We start from the raw sequence: 17857 nt of genomic DNA, 5'->3' as shown, positions 1-17857 counted from the left end.
ACTGGGCATTTTAAATTAACTACCTCCAGCAGTCAGCCCCAGAACTGCCCCAGAAAGTTTCTTGTTTCCTCCTTAAAAGCAGCAAGTGCTGGACTCCAGTCTAAACTGGAAAATAAACTGCACTGGAAGACATTGTAGCCTAGAAGCTCTCTTGCGCTTATCAACATTCTCATGCTCTGAGCCCACCACATTCCCTTCAGAAAAAATATAATACATCTCCAGTGCTGCAAAGTTTGAACTTGGCTCACATTGAGCAAATGTCCCCAAAGTTCAGAGCTCTTCCAAGCCAGCTTATTTCCTCTGACAAGATCTTTAATGAAGTACTTATTTATATTTTCCTTGAAGTAGAAATACTGTATCTGATGTTATCTGTTATTTTTTATTTTAGTAGGAGATTTGTTTTTGCTTCCACAAGTGTGTCTTTGACCTGTAATAAAATCCATACTGAAGTAATGGCTAATTCTGAACAAGCAGGTTATTATTCCAGTAAATCCAAGGGAGGGTACAAATAGCTACATCCCTCTGACCTTTCTATGCCCCTTTTTAGAAACGAACATGTACTTTGAGCAATAGAACAGAATTTCTTTAGTTGTGGTTCTGCTGGGTCATAGCAGAGTGCTGCCTATATCCATGTAATTAGAAGGGAGGTTAATGAATTGCTAAAGCACATGTTTCCAGTGGATAAGGCAGACAGAAAGCATATTTAAGTGGGCTGAACAGTTTATTATATGAGATTTAAATAGATACTTTGCCCCTTGTCAAGTGTCGTTTCAAGACAAATTGATGTAATACTTTACCTCAGGAAAGTCCATTAGTTAAAAAAGAGCTGTAATCTCTAACAATGCAAACCAATGTCATCCCTTATTTCTTTTGGCCAGAATATTTTCTCCTTTTTTTTTTTTTTCTTCCTCTCTGTTAACCTTACATATCTTCCTCTTGATTTTCTAGCAAAAACAGAGATCAGCCTCAGCCGTGACTTCAGATACATGCTTTCTAGCACTCATCACTGTACTGGAGATTTCTTTCTTTTGTCCAGCTTCACCATAGTGTTTGCAGGGGCATTTCCTTGGAGTGCAGCTGCCTTCCCTATGCAGGATTCAGAAGCTGATTTAGGAATAATCAGTCCCTTACGTAGATTTCAGATGCTGCTGTGCCTAGGAAAGAGGAGTGGAGGGACACCACACCACCCATGCCAGTTTGCGAATACCTGGAGCAGGTTCCACTGTATGTCCATGAAGGAGCTGATCCCTCACCGAGCTCTGGAGGTGGCCTTGCTGAAGAAGAGGAAAGAACACATTTCTAGGGAGGCTACCCGCTCACTGGCCTGCAGAGGGATCAGCTGAGACACTGCTGTGTTTTACAGCCACCTGGAGCTTCCATAACTGTTTCAGTAACACACTTTAACCAGAATGTTTTAGCAAAGAAGGTTAGAGTTTTTCTGTCTAAGCTGTGATATCTATGCACTTGGTTTTCCTGGGGGAGGATGGGGTTTCCTCTTTCCGTTTCAGGGGATAAGGATATCTTTTGAAAGCTTCCCAGTATCAATCTGCAGTGGTGAAACTGTTGGGCAGGAGTCTTAATAGAACGAAATAACATCACCTCTCTGTCATGATTTTGAAATATATTTAAATACAAAAAAATAGAAAACTGGTTGTACCAAGAAAGCAGACAGCTCATTGTGCTTCCAAGCCCCAAATTTGTAGAAGTAACATGGGGTTTTACAAGAACAAGATGCCAAGAAAGTACCACAATTTCATCACCTTGCTAAAACCTGTGTCTTGTTTGCAGTTGTAGTACATATTCCAAAGTCTCATTATGCAGCTACTTTTTCTCCCAGTTCATCACAAAGGCCTGTCAAAAAACAACTACTATCTAAGCACCCAATTCCTCTTCTTCTCTAAATATTGCTTGTCTGCTTATACAGATTTGTCTAAATGCACCTCTATCATTTCTAATAAGGTAATAGGCCTAAAAATTACTTAGTGTCATCTTGCATCTTCCACTCAGGTACAGAGGATGTTTTAGACCTAAATTGATGCCTTTATTACACCTCTTTCTTTCTGCTCCTCGTAGCACTTTCAGATATCAACTGCAAACCAGTAACTGCAACAGGGAGAAAGCACATAAAACCTTTCTGATGTTAAGAGTTATTTTCTTGGGCTGAAAAATCCCAGTGCAACGTTCAAGTTCAATATCTCTACCTAATTTGTCATTTGTATTTGCTATATTAATTAAATAACCCATAGAAATTCCACACGGTGCTGTCTGGTAGGAGCTCGTGTTCAGGCTGGATTGTCTGGAGCCCAGGTAATGAAGCAGCCCTGCTGGCATGACACGTTCATTAACAGCTTGTGTGCTGAAGCTAAGTGGGGGGGGGGGGGGGGGAAACAAAACCATGGCCTGACAGGAAAGGAAAGCAGGACAAATTACCAGTATCTGTATTACTGACTCAACACTTTGCCCTGAGCAAGACAGGCAAGGTACCCTGTGCTGCTCTGGTGGGGCCAGCCAGGGTCCTCTTGCAGCTGCCCAGTGCTGACAAGCCTCTCCTGTGCTCTTCCCCCAGCACTTCTCTGCTCATATGCATTTGAATACAATATCCCTAGAGACATTTCCTTTTGCTTATCTAGAGCAACTTCCTAGCAAACTGTGAGGTTCCCTATTCCAATGCACTTATCATCTGTCCCACCTCAGACCATACTGCCAGGCTGTTTTTCATGTAAACTGACTTTGACTTACTTATGTCAGCTTTATATACATCCTAAAAGATCCAGAATGCAGACTGATTTTGCTGCCCAACAAGTGTGAAACACCAAGTCAGCTTACTAAGTGTATTTCTTATGGATAAACTCAGTTTACAGAAAAAAAACCCCCTAAACACCTGTTCACTATTCAGTTACCTCAAATTGTGCTAGCCCTGCTTAAACCTGTTAGGACAACCTATACCAAGCCTTTCTTGTCATGGGGATTAAGGACCATTAGTTCACTATTTGTACACTGACAGAATGATCACAAAAAGAAAAAAGCACCTGGATTTGCTTCAGGTTATCAAGAACAATTCTGCAGTTGGACAGAGAGGTTTTGACTGGTACCCACAAAATCCAGTTTTCCCTGACCTCTTCCATCAGTCTGTGCCTCCCTTTCTTTGGGTTGTAAAGTGTTCAGGCCAGAAACAATCATATGTATATAGGGTGTCTAGTGCAGGATGTTACCTAGAGCCTCAAACTACATTGAACAGCTGTGGAGTTTCTGCTCTTGTCTCCCTCCCCAAGGCTTTTCATGTGAACTCTGATAGATCTGAAAAATAGAAATTTTATATCTCAGGACAGCTTATGTTTGACTAAGGCATCTGCATCTTTTTTAACTCCTGGATAATTTTTCTAACCAACATCCTGAATGTTGAACGTTAGGTTGATTGAATTTTCAATGAGTGAGTTGGAAATACTTCAAAAATACAAGATTTATAATGGGAGTGAGCCAAAGACCTCAAAATGGCTGCAAAGCAGCCATTATGGAGTCATATGCCTCCAGCATTATTTTTCATGCAAAGTGAGTAATATATTTTAAGACAGTCACAACAGCTACAAGAACCTGAGTCATTCCTTTGCACAGGAGGAATATATTATGTTAGGGATCAAAATGTGCTGAGGCTTCTTAATATAAAAACATAATTGATAGATGAGCACAAGTCCTTGTTAGGTGATGCTGTCCTGAACAGCACAGAAAAAGCAAGTTAAGAGTTGGTATCGTCTATGGACTTGCCACGAAATCTTTACTGCTAGGCTGCAGCCTATGCGTTGGCCAACCCACAATGGCTTCGTTAAAAGGGTGGTACAAAAGAGGCATCTCCACCTCCTCACGTTGAACGTGTGTCAGTTATTTCTTTCTGCAGTCTTTACTGAAGTATCTAAAGAAACTCCTCTTAGTACAGTTTCACAAAGAATGATTGTCCAAATTAAGATTTAAAAAAAAAATGAGGTTTGATTTTCTTTCAGAAAATCACTTTGAAAGAAGTTAGAGTATATCCCATGCCAGGGAAAGGCAGCCTTTGTTGCACCTAACCACACTGTTAAAATCACTAATTAATGGAGAAAAAATATTTCGAGACACTATGATCTGTAATTCTGGATTAATCAGGATACCACTTTAATTATTCAGTGGTAATACATGCCACCTTTGAAACCAAAATCATCAAAAGTGGGTGTTTGCAAGCTCAGCAACTACCCCAAACACATTTCCTTCTGCTTATATTAAGGCAGCAAGTAGAATTAATGCAATTGTGATTTTCTGTGCAAGGCCTAAAGCCACCTCAGTTAGAAAGACTGACTCCCAGAAGCATATCCTGAAGAGGAGAGAGGACTCTGCAGAAGAATATTTCATCCCCAAATTAGAAGAGATGACTCAGACACGTTCAAAACTCTTTTGTCTCTACGTCTGGTTTGAGTCCAGAGGGCAACTGAGCACCACACAGCCATTCACTCACCCCTTCCCTGCCAGTGCTGGGAAGGAAAAAAATTAATCAAAAGTCTCAGGAATGGAGATAAGGACAGAGAGGGGTAGCTCACCCATTATGGTCACAGGCAAAAGACAGGCATGTCAGGGGAAATAAAAAAAGACATCACTTTAATTCAAAACACTAGCAACAACACTTAACAGACAGAATGGAACAGTGAGAAGTGTTACCAAACACTTTCCCTCACCCCTCCTTTCTTCCCAGGCTCAGTTTTGTTCCCAATATCTCTACCTCCTTCCCAGCAATGCAGGGGCAGGGGACGGGGGATGCAGTCAGTCTGCCACTTCTTCCTGCAAAGGGGAGGGAAGCACTCTTTCACATTCTTCCCCCTGCTCCATGTGGGTCCCTCTCACAGGAGACAGTCCTCCACAAACTTTCTCTGTCATGAGTCCTCCCCACAGGATGCATTCTTCTTGAGATGCTCCAGCACGGGTCACCTCCATGTGCTGCAGTGCTCCCAGCACTGAGCTACAACAGGGGGGCAGCTTCTTCCCACAGAGTCCCGGGGGTCCTCCACAGGCTGCAGGCAAATCTCTGCTCCTCCAGTGACCTTCATGGGTGGCAGGGGGGTGGCCCTGCCGTCTCACCACGGGATACAGGGAGGCTCTCTGCTCCAGTGCACCTCCCCCTCTTCCTCCTTCCTTCCACTGACCTCAATGTTCGATGTTTGCAGAGGTGTCCTTTTGGTAACGCTTCCTCACAAGTCCCCCAACCCCCTCTCCTGTTCCCCTTCTTAAATACGTTATCACAGAGGCACAGCCACCGTTGTTAATTGGCTCAGCCTTGGACCAGAGGTGGGTCTGACCTGGAGCCGGGGGAGCTTTTGAGAAACTTCTCACAGGGGACCATTGCTGTAACCCCCACCTCCACTATCAGAAACCCCACCACACAAACCCAGCACACTCTCCTAATCTTTGTGATGATCAGGGGGGAAACTAAGAGGGAAAGTGTTCACTCTCAGCCTGTTCTCTCAATTGCTCTTCCAATTTTTCCTTCTTTTTTTCAAACACCATTTTTGTACTTTCTCTGAGCAGCCTCAGCAAGTTCACAGAGCATATTTCCGGGCCATCAGAGCTCCTCCTTCATCCCCTCTAATCAAGTTTCCCTGCACTCCTAGAGCAGCTTCACCTTTTGTGCCATGCCTCTCTTTTTGGATTAGTTTCTATTCAGGTTGGCAGGACCTCCTATCACAGAAGTGATTTCACCACCAAAACTATTAATCATGGTTCTGCCACAGGTAGGAGCACACATCAGGCTGTAACTAGAGGCAATCAGAAAAACAAGGTTGTTCTATTAGCAAGTTTCAGCTACAGGCTGGACATCACTTGACTGGATAATTACAACAATTCCTTCTGACTTCCAAATTATACAGAATAAAACAGCATTATTTTCAAGAATCTGTGTCCAGTAGCACTGTGGAAAGTGCATGATGATGGAATGAATACCTGAGAGTGGTCTTTTGCTTTACGTGGTGCTGGCTGTACCACAACATACATTATCTAGTTCTGCCTTAAACCTTATGGGTTTATTGCTTCTTCTGCTTGGCACATACTGCAGTTTCCCCAGAATTTTCCACCCATTTTCTCCTCAGCTATGACTCAGTAGGTGCTGGAGATTTCCATCACTGGAAACCCGCAAGGTACGTTTTGCCCTCAGCCTAATCCCATGCTTGGGCCTAAAAGTGCCATGGAGCAGAGTCATTATGAAAGTGATGCCAGCGAGATCTGTTGTCATAAAATTGAGACCCCCGCATAGGAGCTTTGTAATTAAGGAATAAACAGAGGTTTTGCACAGCGCATTTGGTGCTGTGGGAGTTTTAGGAAAGCATGTTTTCTGTAACTCATGGAAATAACACATGACCTTTGACATGACTTGGTTTTTATCTTTTATTATTAACAGATGTCGTTGCAGTCAAGGGAAGCAGGATACCATATGGCCACTGTTTTAAGAGAGTCATTTAATTAAGTCCTTGCCTTTGATACCATATACTTAGAGCCTTCAGGAATGCCAGTCAACTACAAAGTAGTCTTCAAATATCTCAGATGCTTGCAGGTTCACACAGTAGCAGGGCTGAGAGGGTATCCCAGACATGCACACACACAGAGGACACTGACATAGACTGTCAGGCAGACTGCCACAGCCTTTGTCAGCATCCCCACAAACACCAACATTGCTCATATACAGGCACTGATTGCTCAGTCCAATCCCTCCTCTCCAGCTGGTCAGGACTGAAGCCCACTAGTGAGAACACACATGCGTTCGCTCTCCAGGTTCGCAAGCACATCCACATTCACAGATCCCTCAGACATCAGCACAGCCCCTGAGTCCACCTAATGCCCATGCCTGAACCTGGTCCCCCTTACCCCATACATGGGTCACTTCCTACCCATCGGCTTGCCCAGCTTGATGCTCACTAGAGAAACATGCACACACTCACACGCTCATCTCACAGGCACCCCACACCCACCGACCCCTCATATATCCATACAGGCTCTCAGTCCACCTAACATCCATGCCCTGACCCCAGGAACCTTACCCAGCCACCAACTCGGACCTCGAGTCTTTCTGGAGGCACGTCTCCTCCAGCTAGCCCAGTTCAAAGTTTGCTGACAAACATATGCATGTATTCACACAGGATTAAATTCACCACTCAGGTTTCTCCAGTTGCTGGCATTTAGGTCTCTCATATACAAGCTGGGTTCTCAAGTTGCTGACAGCTAGACCCCCAGGCCCTGGGACCCACAGCTCCTTCTCCAGCTGCTGGCACTTAGACATTGCAGCTCTCACACACAGCATAGCAAGATTACAAAGAAGGAATGGTTCAGAAAAGGATTTAATAAGATAGGATGGCTGTGGTGGTCAGGCACAGGCCTCAGTCCAGGCAGACCTTTTTATCCTTCTTTCTCTCCACTGCCTCATGCTTGTTCTTCACTCATCCACCCTGATCCATACCCTTCCACTAAACTTCCTGTAATTTTACATAATTCTCCAAACCCCTCCTGATATCCCACAATAAGCTTCTCATAGGCCCATAAGCCTCATTCAGATATCCAACACCACTCACAATAATCATGTTTTCCCTCTTTATCAGTGACAAAGCTGAGGCTGATGTCTTTAAGGCTGCACCTGAGTAGGTGATTGGATTGGCTTAGATTCCAACAGCTGTCTCTGTCTCACCAAAGGAGGGACCATAGTTTTTAAGTATAAAGCTTTTGGTTCAGGTAGTTGAAAGGTGTTCTGTACATGACAATACTTCTCATGCTCAAATCTGAAAGAATCGAACACTCACAACAATCATGTTAAATAACACAATTACCCATAATCACAGTTGTAGCATAACAGGAAAAGTTATCTTTTTGTACTTCAGTTTCCCACTGCTATATAAGAAGCTAATAGTCCATCCTTTCCCACAGATGATGATGTTTTTGGGACAGAAACTGCTCTCGTTCTGTATATTCGCAGCGTTTCTTGTCTGATACTGTTGGAGACCTGAGTAGTAATAAAATAATATTGGGGTTTTTTATTCTGATCTTCAAAATCACTTTTGTTTCATCAAAGAAATAACTATTAGACAATAAAATCATCATGCTAACAGAAAACTGAATTAGTAGTTTGAAATCTATATAATCAGGAATGAACAAACCACAACAGAGCTATCACTGCATATCATTTCCAAAGTCCTGAGCACCTCCACCAGAATAAAGTTCTTCAAAAAACAAAAACAAAGCAACAAAAACCCAGGATATGTAAACATTCTTCTGCCATAATTGCAATCATAGTGGCAGTCAAGATTCATATAACCATATTATCTTCTCAAATTTAGGGAAATATCTTGGCTACTTCTTGCTTGGGGAACTTTGGAGGATAGATGCCACATCCTGGGCTGTTCAGCCTGGAGCCAGGGGCTCTTCTCAGTTCTTTGAACAACGGTTAAAAAGAAGAGGGACTTTTTTGCAAATGTGGGTAGTTATGAATCCATAACCAAACTCCTGGCCTCTACAGCTGTATGTTATTTTTAAAAAAATCTTCTATTTCTTGCTGTATTTTTATATAGTATTAATCTGCTGAAATTGGTATACTAAAAACATCTTCTGAAAGTGTTTATTTTTATTTATTATGTTTTGTTTCTTGCAGTGCATCCAGAAATACAAGCCATGAGGAACACTAGATCCTCTAACAATACATATCCTATCTGAAATAATACGTCCACTGTCAGCATAAGAGTCCAGACCTCCACACCAGCAACTCTTCTTCTCAGCTGTGCTCAGCACGAGTACAGAGCCTGGAGCTACCCTGCCCCTGGGATTCCTGCCAGTATCTGATGACATTGCTGAAAATACTGTATTACCCACAATGGTATGAAGCAAGAGATTTCATGTATTCAGAGGCTGTATCAGGGAAAGCAACAAATGTCCACCTGAAGTCATTAAATAAAAAGGTTAGTAAAAGTCAGCAAGGATTAAAGACAGGGGGGCTTAATCAGTCAGACAAAGAGGCTACTGATGTAACCTAGGCAATACGCAGCACAATTTGCACAAGAAGCATGTGAGAACTGGATCTCAGCAGAACACAACCAAAATCTTACAATTTGGCCTAAGGGGAGCGGGGGGGGGGGGGGGGCACAAAAAGGTATGTTGCTCTTCCCATGTTCTTTTCATTAAGGGCAGGAGGACAAGAAGAGGGATGTGACTGCTTCTGTCCAACTGCATCTTTCATTCTTTTCTATCACCTCTGGTATGTCACCATCTTGTTTTTATGTGAAAGACAGCAGAACTACACTCCAGTACCATCACGTGTTGCTACACACAGTGCCTCCTCCCATCTTGAGCAAAATGGTCTTTTGAGGTTTTCTTTCTGCCAAAATTACCTCCTTGCTGTTCTTCAAATTTTCAGGGTTGTGCTAAGGCTTTACAAACCATATATACTAAACCTAACAATGACATAACACTTAACAGCACTGTAGGAATCATCTGGATCCTAGTGCTATATAAGACCAAAGAGATGGATTGAATAGTGGGATGAGCCAACATTTTCAGGGTTTCATTATCCTCATAGGTTGCTTATGAAGGTATCACACACAAGTTACAAGATCATTCAATTTCCACATATATCTATTGCCTTCTCTGTAGGCCATTTAAAGAAAAAATAGTCTTGAGAAATTTTCAAAATCCTTTTTTTCTTTTTTTTTTTACCCTTGTATATCACCCTTAGATGCTTACATGCTTTCTTCCAGTTCCAAGGTACGGCTTAGAAGAGTATAGGTCCCTGAGTTCTCTTTAGTCTGCCTTTTGAAACATGTTTTTCTTCTGCAAGTCCTCAGGGATGTTGCCCAATGCCTTTGACTTCTGAAATATGACCACTAGTTTATGTGAAAACTTACCCTCAGTTTTTAGGGGCTGGCCTCAGTTAAGATCCTGTGCCTTCAGAAAGAAGAGTCCTCAGTTCTCCTCGCAGTCCCCGTCTCTCGTTAGAACATTAAATGATATTAACAAGCATTAAATATTCAATGTATGAAACATAATATTAATGTTTCTCATCTTTCATAAGACACAGTTTGGCTAATATCTTAGAACAAGAAAATTCAATACTATTCTGATGGCTGTTGCTAGACTCACAGTAGAAAAGTTACATTCTGTAGGATTTAACTCCTATATAGAAGAAAAAAAATCATGACTATAATTTTCTGCATAGAGATACAGGCTACAATCCAGCCTTCCTGGATTTGAGTTTCTACAATGCAGGTGTCTACATGTGAGTCAGGTGTCCAAGCTGCCATCACAGCCCATGGAGAGCCAGTCAGGACACAGCTTGGAGTCCACTGGCTTATCCCAAAAACTCAGCCACACTCAACAGGCTGAATCACTCTCTCGACTCTGCTCGCTGTACTGACTGTAAGAGGAGTGTAGACACCTTCCCTATACTAGTGCTAAATCACCCCCCCTAAATTTAAGGTGAGATATATCCTACTCCTTGCATCTCACCACTAAGTAGTGAAAAGCCTATATTTTTTGATACATTTCTTAGTGAAACTGCAGAATTCATTTCCAAGCAAATGCTGAAGGTTATCGAAGAAGTGAATGCTGAGGGTTACTTGCCAGCATGAGTAATGCTGTTTCCAGTGGCTTTGTAGAGGAGGAAAGGTAAATTGTTCAATGGAAAAACTGGACTCGAGAGATATAAGGGGTCTTGGTTAAAATGCATCTACAATCCACAGAGGATGCTGATAGACATTTGAAAGAAGTTTCTTTCCACATATGGACACTGCATGTACAAAGTTTCAAGCAGTTCTGTGATTTACTTGGGAACAAACATAGACAACTACTGAGGTATTCAGACCTTTGCTACCTCCCATTGATGCCTGCCTTTGAAAGAATACATAGATTTTTTCAGTACTGGAGCATTTCTCCTCTCAGAGGGTTTGTCCCAACAGAGGAACAAAGATGTTTGAAGATGCAGACACAGACCTGCAGCTCATTTTCTTAATTCCCAAGGGCCATTTTTCTGTGATACTACAAAGCTTGTCAAAGGTGACAAGAAAGTACTGTAGGACTCCTGTCTGCCTACGGTAGCTATCAAGCATAAACTGTCACAGGTGAGATTTTTTTATTATTATTTATTTTTTCAACAGTGGCAGAGCACTGTGGAAAGAAAGAGAAAAATTTTGTAAAAATGCAGAATCATTTAAATATATCCTTTTGGAAACAGATGTGGATTATTTGATTATAGGGAGAGGGCATACACATGACTTTCAGGATCTGAACATTTTGCTTCTTGCAGCAATGTTTTATCTACTTCAGGGAATTTGGGACTGAAAAAGGAGCCTCATGGCCACAAGAGGGTGCAAAATCACCCAGCACAAAGAGCAGGTTTTGTGCAATTCAAAACAACCTTTCTGCTGCAAAATCACCAAGAGGATAGTGAAAATTATACTTTCTCGGCAGTAAAGCTCCGTCTTGAAAGAGCTTTTTCACAGATGAATTTTATTTGGACTGCATAATGACAGAAAACTCAAAGTAAGTACTGCAAGCTTTGCTCAGGTAACTTTTTAAGGAACCATGAAGATTACTATGGAGAGAATGTAAAACCTTTTATACTTCTTGAAAGTTTGCTTATTTTCTTTTTTTAAAAAACTAACAAAAGGAACAAAGCTATGGGCCATAGGTCTAGTCAATTTTACACATCCTGTAACATTATACTATATTGAAAGTCTCTGTAAATATTTGTCTGCAGTAATAGTATTTTCAAATCTCCCCCAAATACTCCAAACCTTTCAGATAGTTTCTTGCTGATTTTTCAGAGATTGACATGCATGCAAGTTTTTGAACATTTTGTTCTACCTCTTCTTTCCTTATTCCTGACGATTATTTTCTCCTTTGAAAACTTAATTGAGTTTAGCATCTGGTCAAAATTAATCTTTTTTACAAAGTTAGAAGCCAAAATTACTTCATCTATCTTGTGCACCATCAGTTATTTCCTGTTCTTCTATCTCCTGTTCATCAACAAATGATGACATGGTTTCACTGCCACCTTCTTAGCATAAGTGTGGAAAATTCTCTCCTTGTCTTTTATGACCCTACAAGTCACTAGATCCACTTCACATCTTAGCCCTTCTGATTTATCCCCTACACATTCCTATTATGTTCTTACATAGATGTCTAATAATTTTCCTTTCCATAATACAGAAGTGGCTTATCATTCCCCCCATTAAATGTTGCCCTGTGCTGACCACATCTGAGCAGGAGGAACTGCACAGTGTTAAGTGGAAACCCCCACAAGCTCTAATCTTTCTGTGAGTCATTCCTTGTTAGCAAATGGAAGTGAAAAATATTAATTTTCCTCTGCTCTGAGGTTTTTTTGTCTAGAGCTTGAACTCTTTAGATGGGTGGCCTAGTTATGTGACTGGACAACGGCCAGCACAACAGCCGATTTGGTCTGCAGCATGCTGATAGCAATACAATATTCATAAATTCTCAACCATAATGTATTTTTTGTATTTGAGAAACCGTTTCAAAATGCCAATGCTAATACTATTCCTTTCCCATTATAATGAGTAGAAAAACACAGCAAAGAGAGACCTATGACAGTATTTTCCTGTTAACAGTTCTCAGTCTTCACTACAGACTGCAGATACCCAACTTTTCTAAGCAAATAAACACTCCGAAGTTCAAACACTATGAATATTTGCTAACTTTAAACTTCAAGGCCAGCTTGTTCAAACCTAAAAAATTGTTTCCCATCTCCAAACTCTGTCTACGTATTTTTGTATTCCCTGTTTTAAACAACAATCGATCAGGAAGACATCCTTCGTGAGGATCAGCCCCCTCTTTATGACTATTAGTTGCACTGGCCATTCGTGGCTGCTGGAGAGAAATACAGTCAACTTCAGGCCAATACAAGCAATAAGCTGGACGGAGGTCTTCAAATATAAGCAGACCAGGGATCTGTGCCCCAGCATGGCAGAAAGAAGGATTTTACCCAGAAGCGTGACTGCTCATTACCTTTGCCACAAGAGATCTCTCCAGCTTCAAAGAGCTGGAGAGAGAATGAATCCCACCAGTGACTATCAGTGGGAACTATGAATCAGTGGTAGAGTCAGACCTTGATATCTCCAAACAAAATAAACCTCTGAATTAATTAATTTCTTTAATCAAATAATTGAAAGGAATGGAAATTTTCTGCCAGGCATGCTGTCAAACTGACAAAGTGACTCAGCAAGCAAAATAATTGGTCTGTAATGTGATTATATTTGGGGATTCAGGTTGGGGTTTAGACATGCTGTTAATGACTAAACTGAAATAACAGATTTAACACCAAGTTGTCAGGCCTGTAGTTTTAAAAGGTCCTGCTGTCTGCCATTAAGCAAGCAGGAACTCGGTGCAAAAAATAATTGGCTGCTGTGTCATTACACTAGGGCTTCATCAGTAAATATCCTTAATAAGCTGATCCAGATGCGGAACATGCTCCCTGAGAAGGTGAGAGTGATCACGTTTAGATTACTTCCCAAGACCTGTCCTCTTGCATGACTCTCTTCCTTCAGCAGAGGGAGATGATCAGTAATCACACACCCCATCTCCAATGAACAGACCCTGTCTCAAAGACACCCACCTATTAGGAAAGGGAACAGCACAGGTCTCCAAGGTCTCCCCAGGATCAGACAGTGCCAGATGATTTAACTAAGAGGAATTAACACAGAGAGATGCTAAGCATGATACCATGCAGGAGAAGCGTTCTTGCTGGCACCCTCAAATTAGTGGACATACTGCAGGCAGCGTGTTACGGGGGGGGGGGGGGAACAAAAAAACACACAAAAAAACCACACAATGAAAACTGCATAGCCAGAAATCTTCTGTGAGTCTAAAATACATTAACAAGAAGTTGTACAAAGGTGACCATGTTACTCAAGTAACACGTATAGGCTAATTTAAGAAAATGAAACCCCACAATTCTATTGCCCTAAATAATGCAGCCATATGTGCAAAACACAAGAGTGGTAGTGACAGAACTGAGGAATCACCTGATTATAAAAGCAACGGAAACTATATGAGCAGCAGAGATTTCTTTTAACACAAGCATTTATTTAGAAAAGTTGTATTGTTACTAGCAAAATACTTGTTAATGAAATGGTCTTTCATGCAGGGGACCTTAAGCTAGAGTTTTCCAGTCAAAAGAAATTCATTACTGGATGTTTAAGGTTGATGACATTTTTTTCCCCAAAGTAATCATACTGAATTTGGCCTCCTTTGGTGTAAAACTGATTCCTGGATTATTTCTTCTCTTTCTTGTGAAACACCAAAGCAAGGCTACAGGAAGGGAGCGAATGTTCTGTATCTCTAAGTGACACTGGAAACCCTTACAGATGTTTTTTTTGCCCCCACACTCATGGCTGGCTGTTGCCTGACTTCCTGCCTCTTTGCATCATGAGTCATACTCTGTTCCCAAGCAGCATCAGTTCCTGCTACTGAAAAAGAAAAACAAAAACAAAACCAAAACAAAACCTTGATGTCACTTTATCTTGCTTGTTTCCTGTAAAACTGCAATTGTTCATAGCCTTTCTAGATCTCTGCTAATCACTTTTTGTTTAGACTTACAAATCTGCATAAGTGGCTTGTAATATGGACAGTCAAGACCAATGCTTGTGGATTGGTCCCCTGAGTTCAGTGACAAAAATATCCCTTTCCTAATCCTATGCTCCTGTGACAAAATAACTGAACTGTCAAGCAAAGGAGGTGTACAAGTTCCCTAGAAACTACAGGCCATGGGCAACAATGGACTCAGGTTGTTTCAGTGCACTCCACTGCTCCAAAACGGAGTCACTGCACCCATGCCATTCCCAAAAAATGCTCTTCAGCCTGTTCTCAAAACCTCCAGATCCCAGAGCTGTGGAGCCCAGAGCAGGGTATGCTACTCCAGTTCAGGCAGTGCCACCGCTGGCTGGAGAAGACACGTCACACACATTCACATATGCTAGTATAACATACACTGAGCAAGTGAAGGAAGCTGCAACTATTGTCAGCGTTACCTGTCTCAGTTATAACAGGCCATGTATTTGCAACATGGATGTGTTTTGCTCATCTTTCAGCATCTTGCTTTCAGACCTTCTGGACTTTTCCCAAGAAAAAAAAAAAAAAAATCTCTATTTCAGAGTCCCGAGTCTCCTTGAATGTAAATATGTCCCACATTAATTACATTCCCTTTGTGCTTTTTGCACTTCTCCCTGTAGCCTTTGCAGCCCTTGTAGCCCCCTGTAGCCCCTGTAGAGTCCTTGCAGGTACCAGTGGGAAGACAATGTTGCCACTGATGTCTGGTCTCCAGCACAAATAAAGCCAGGACTCTGCCACCAGATGGCCAAACACCTTGGAAACCAGCCCCTTCCTTCTAGAAGAAACCCTTATCATCACCTTATATTTTCGCATCTCTGATACTTTGAAAATAAGTATTGATGTTTAAATCATAGCAATTCATAGAAACCAAATATGATAAAGAGGCTTGAAGAAGGGTGGGAGAAACGAGCATCCTCACTGCACAGCAAACTCACTTCCTATGAATGCTGTGCAACTCTCCTGTGAATCAAGAGAAGAAAATGGTGGAGTCCTCACAACCCACTTGCGTGTCCTCTCCTCCCATGATTAAAAGATAATCCAGGCTTTCTAGCACTGCTGTTTTGTTAGGCAGGGACTCATTGACCTTTTAAAAGTTAATTATTTAATATGCCAGAATCATATTACTGTTCTCAGCTACCTGTATTCCTGTTTGATTTGTATAAAAGTGTACAAAGGAAGACAACTGCACTGTTTAACTGCAAGACTGAACTTGTTTTTCATTAGCAGAGAGGAAGACAACAAAATTATCACAGACAGCGGTTCCCATCAAGATTTGATTTGGAAGCTTTGCACAGAAGATAAAAAGACTGCAGTCATAAATCATTTAAAATAGTGTTCACGGACAAGAAGCCCTTCAAGGAGGATGTGATCAACTGAAGTGAATCGGATCTCAGGGGTGCACAAGGAGCTGGGATCTGAGATGACCTTCTGGGCCCTCTCAGCAACCCAAAGCCCAAGCGCTGGGTTGGGACAGGGGATGTGCAGAGGCATGGGGGCAAATTCACTTGGTCCAAAGGGACAGCAGTTTCATTGGAGCTATGTTGGTCAAAGCCTTCAGATATATGAAGTTAATGTTTGTAAAGAGCTGTGAAGATAAAAGTCCTGGGGATTAAGATTTTCTTGGAGGGCTTCACTCTTTTTTTCAGTTTTTAAAAGGTTTCGTATTCTGTAGGAAACACAAGATGCTATTTATCCACACAGTCTTCCAGACAGATATATACAAAGACAAGAACTACTCACACAAATGTGAGATGAATTCCATATCATCTGTTTCTGTTGATACTGGCCAAAATATTTTTGCTCTAAAGAGAAAATAACCCAAAGGCTTCTCAGAAAAGACTACACATCAGAAAAAGTGGAGAGCTGGTACACAGAAATTTAAGAAGTATGTGCTGTTTGTAAAAGGAGATAATAGCCAAATTCTCTGTCCATTGTCTGCCTTCAAAAGCGTATTGTTTAGAGCTTTGAAAATCCTGAATCTATGTTGTAATTACAGGTAACATTTTCCCCAGAGCTGTCAGGAATGGCCAGCAGTATATGCTTTTAAATTCAACCAACCTGTCTGGTTGAAACCTCACTGCAAGTACTCATGGCACATAATTTCAACAAAGTCTCTCAAAACTTCTGCTGGGTGGGGTCCTCTCGCTATCTGCCAACAGCAAAGGACAAAGAAAGTAGATGATTTCCCCCGCAACCAGTACGTGCTGAACTAGGACCCAACCTCAAGCTTTCCAGATCTTTCCACTCACTCTAAATGCAGTTGGCTAAAAATACTAAATATGGGAATACCACATTAATTTTCAACACATAATAAACAAGAGAGCACTGCTGAGAACATCAGCCACGAAGTTTAATTCAATACGTTGTTTCAATAAAACTGAGCCATTTCAGTGAAATGCATTGATTTCTTTGCTGACAGACTAAGGTTCAGCGCACAATTCTGATTAAAGACATAAAAAATGAAGCAAAAGAAATCTCCATTTTCTGACTGCAAAATCACTATTCAACATAGAGGCACCTTGCAACATTTGAAAGATTCCTTGTATCCACATGGAACAAAGACAAATGCTATACAGGAATAGCCATACTGATGGCTAAACCTCCATCAAGCACTTCTCTTGGCTAAGAGAGACAGAGACATTTGCCAAATATAGACTGCTTTTACATAATAAAATTAGTAATAGCAGGTATTGGTCCCTAACCAACACAGTCACTAGAGCCTAGTGAATGATTCAATTAACCCATCAGGTCACCTACAGTAGTGTAAGAGGAATCACCCTCCAACGCTCCATTAACTTTATTGACTAGGCCAACACTGAGTATTATGTGAATTTAGACATGCAGTTCACAGCTGGACACATAAAAGCGTTTTCACGTTGTGCTGAATCCCACCTGCAGTGTCTACAAAAAGATTTCTTCCCATTTCAATAATATTCATGAACAGCAATAGCTGGAAATGGAAGAAATGTTGCTTTGAAGCAAAAGGACACTTGCTTAAATCTGAGATAGAGAATCTAGCACATCCTAAACCTGCTGAAATGTAGTGACAGTCTTTAAAGGGAGAAAAACAGCTCAGTAATTAGAGATTTGCCACCTTATTTTCTGATCTTATACAATTACCAGATAGTCAAACTATGTACAAGTCTGAGTAGAACCTGACATTCATTCTTCTCCTGTATCGTATTGGTTTTGGCTGGGATGGAGTTACTTTTCTTCATAGCAGCTCTTATGGTGCTGTGGTTTA

The sequence above is a fragment of the Strix aluco genome, chromosome 2 (assembly GCF_031877795.1).
Source record: "Strix aluco isolate bStrAlu1 chromosome 2, bStrAlu1.hap1, whole genome shotgun sequence".
In the NCBI taxonomy this organism is placed as follows: domain Eukaryota; kingdom Metazoa; phylum Chordata; class Aves; order Strigiformes; family Strigidae; genus Strix; species Strix aluco.
The sequence above is the reverse complement of the archived record's forward strand: the minus strand, read 5'-3'. Positions refer to the sequence as shown.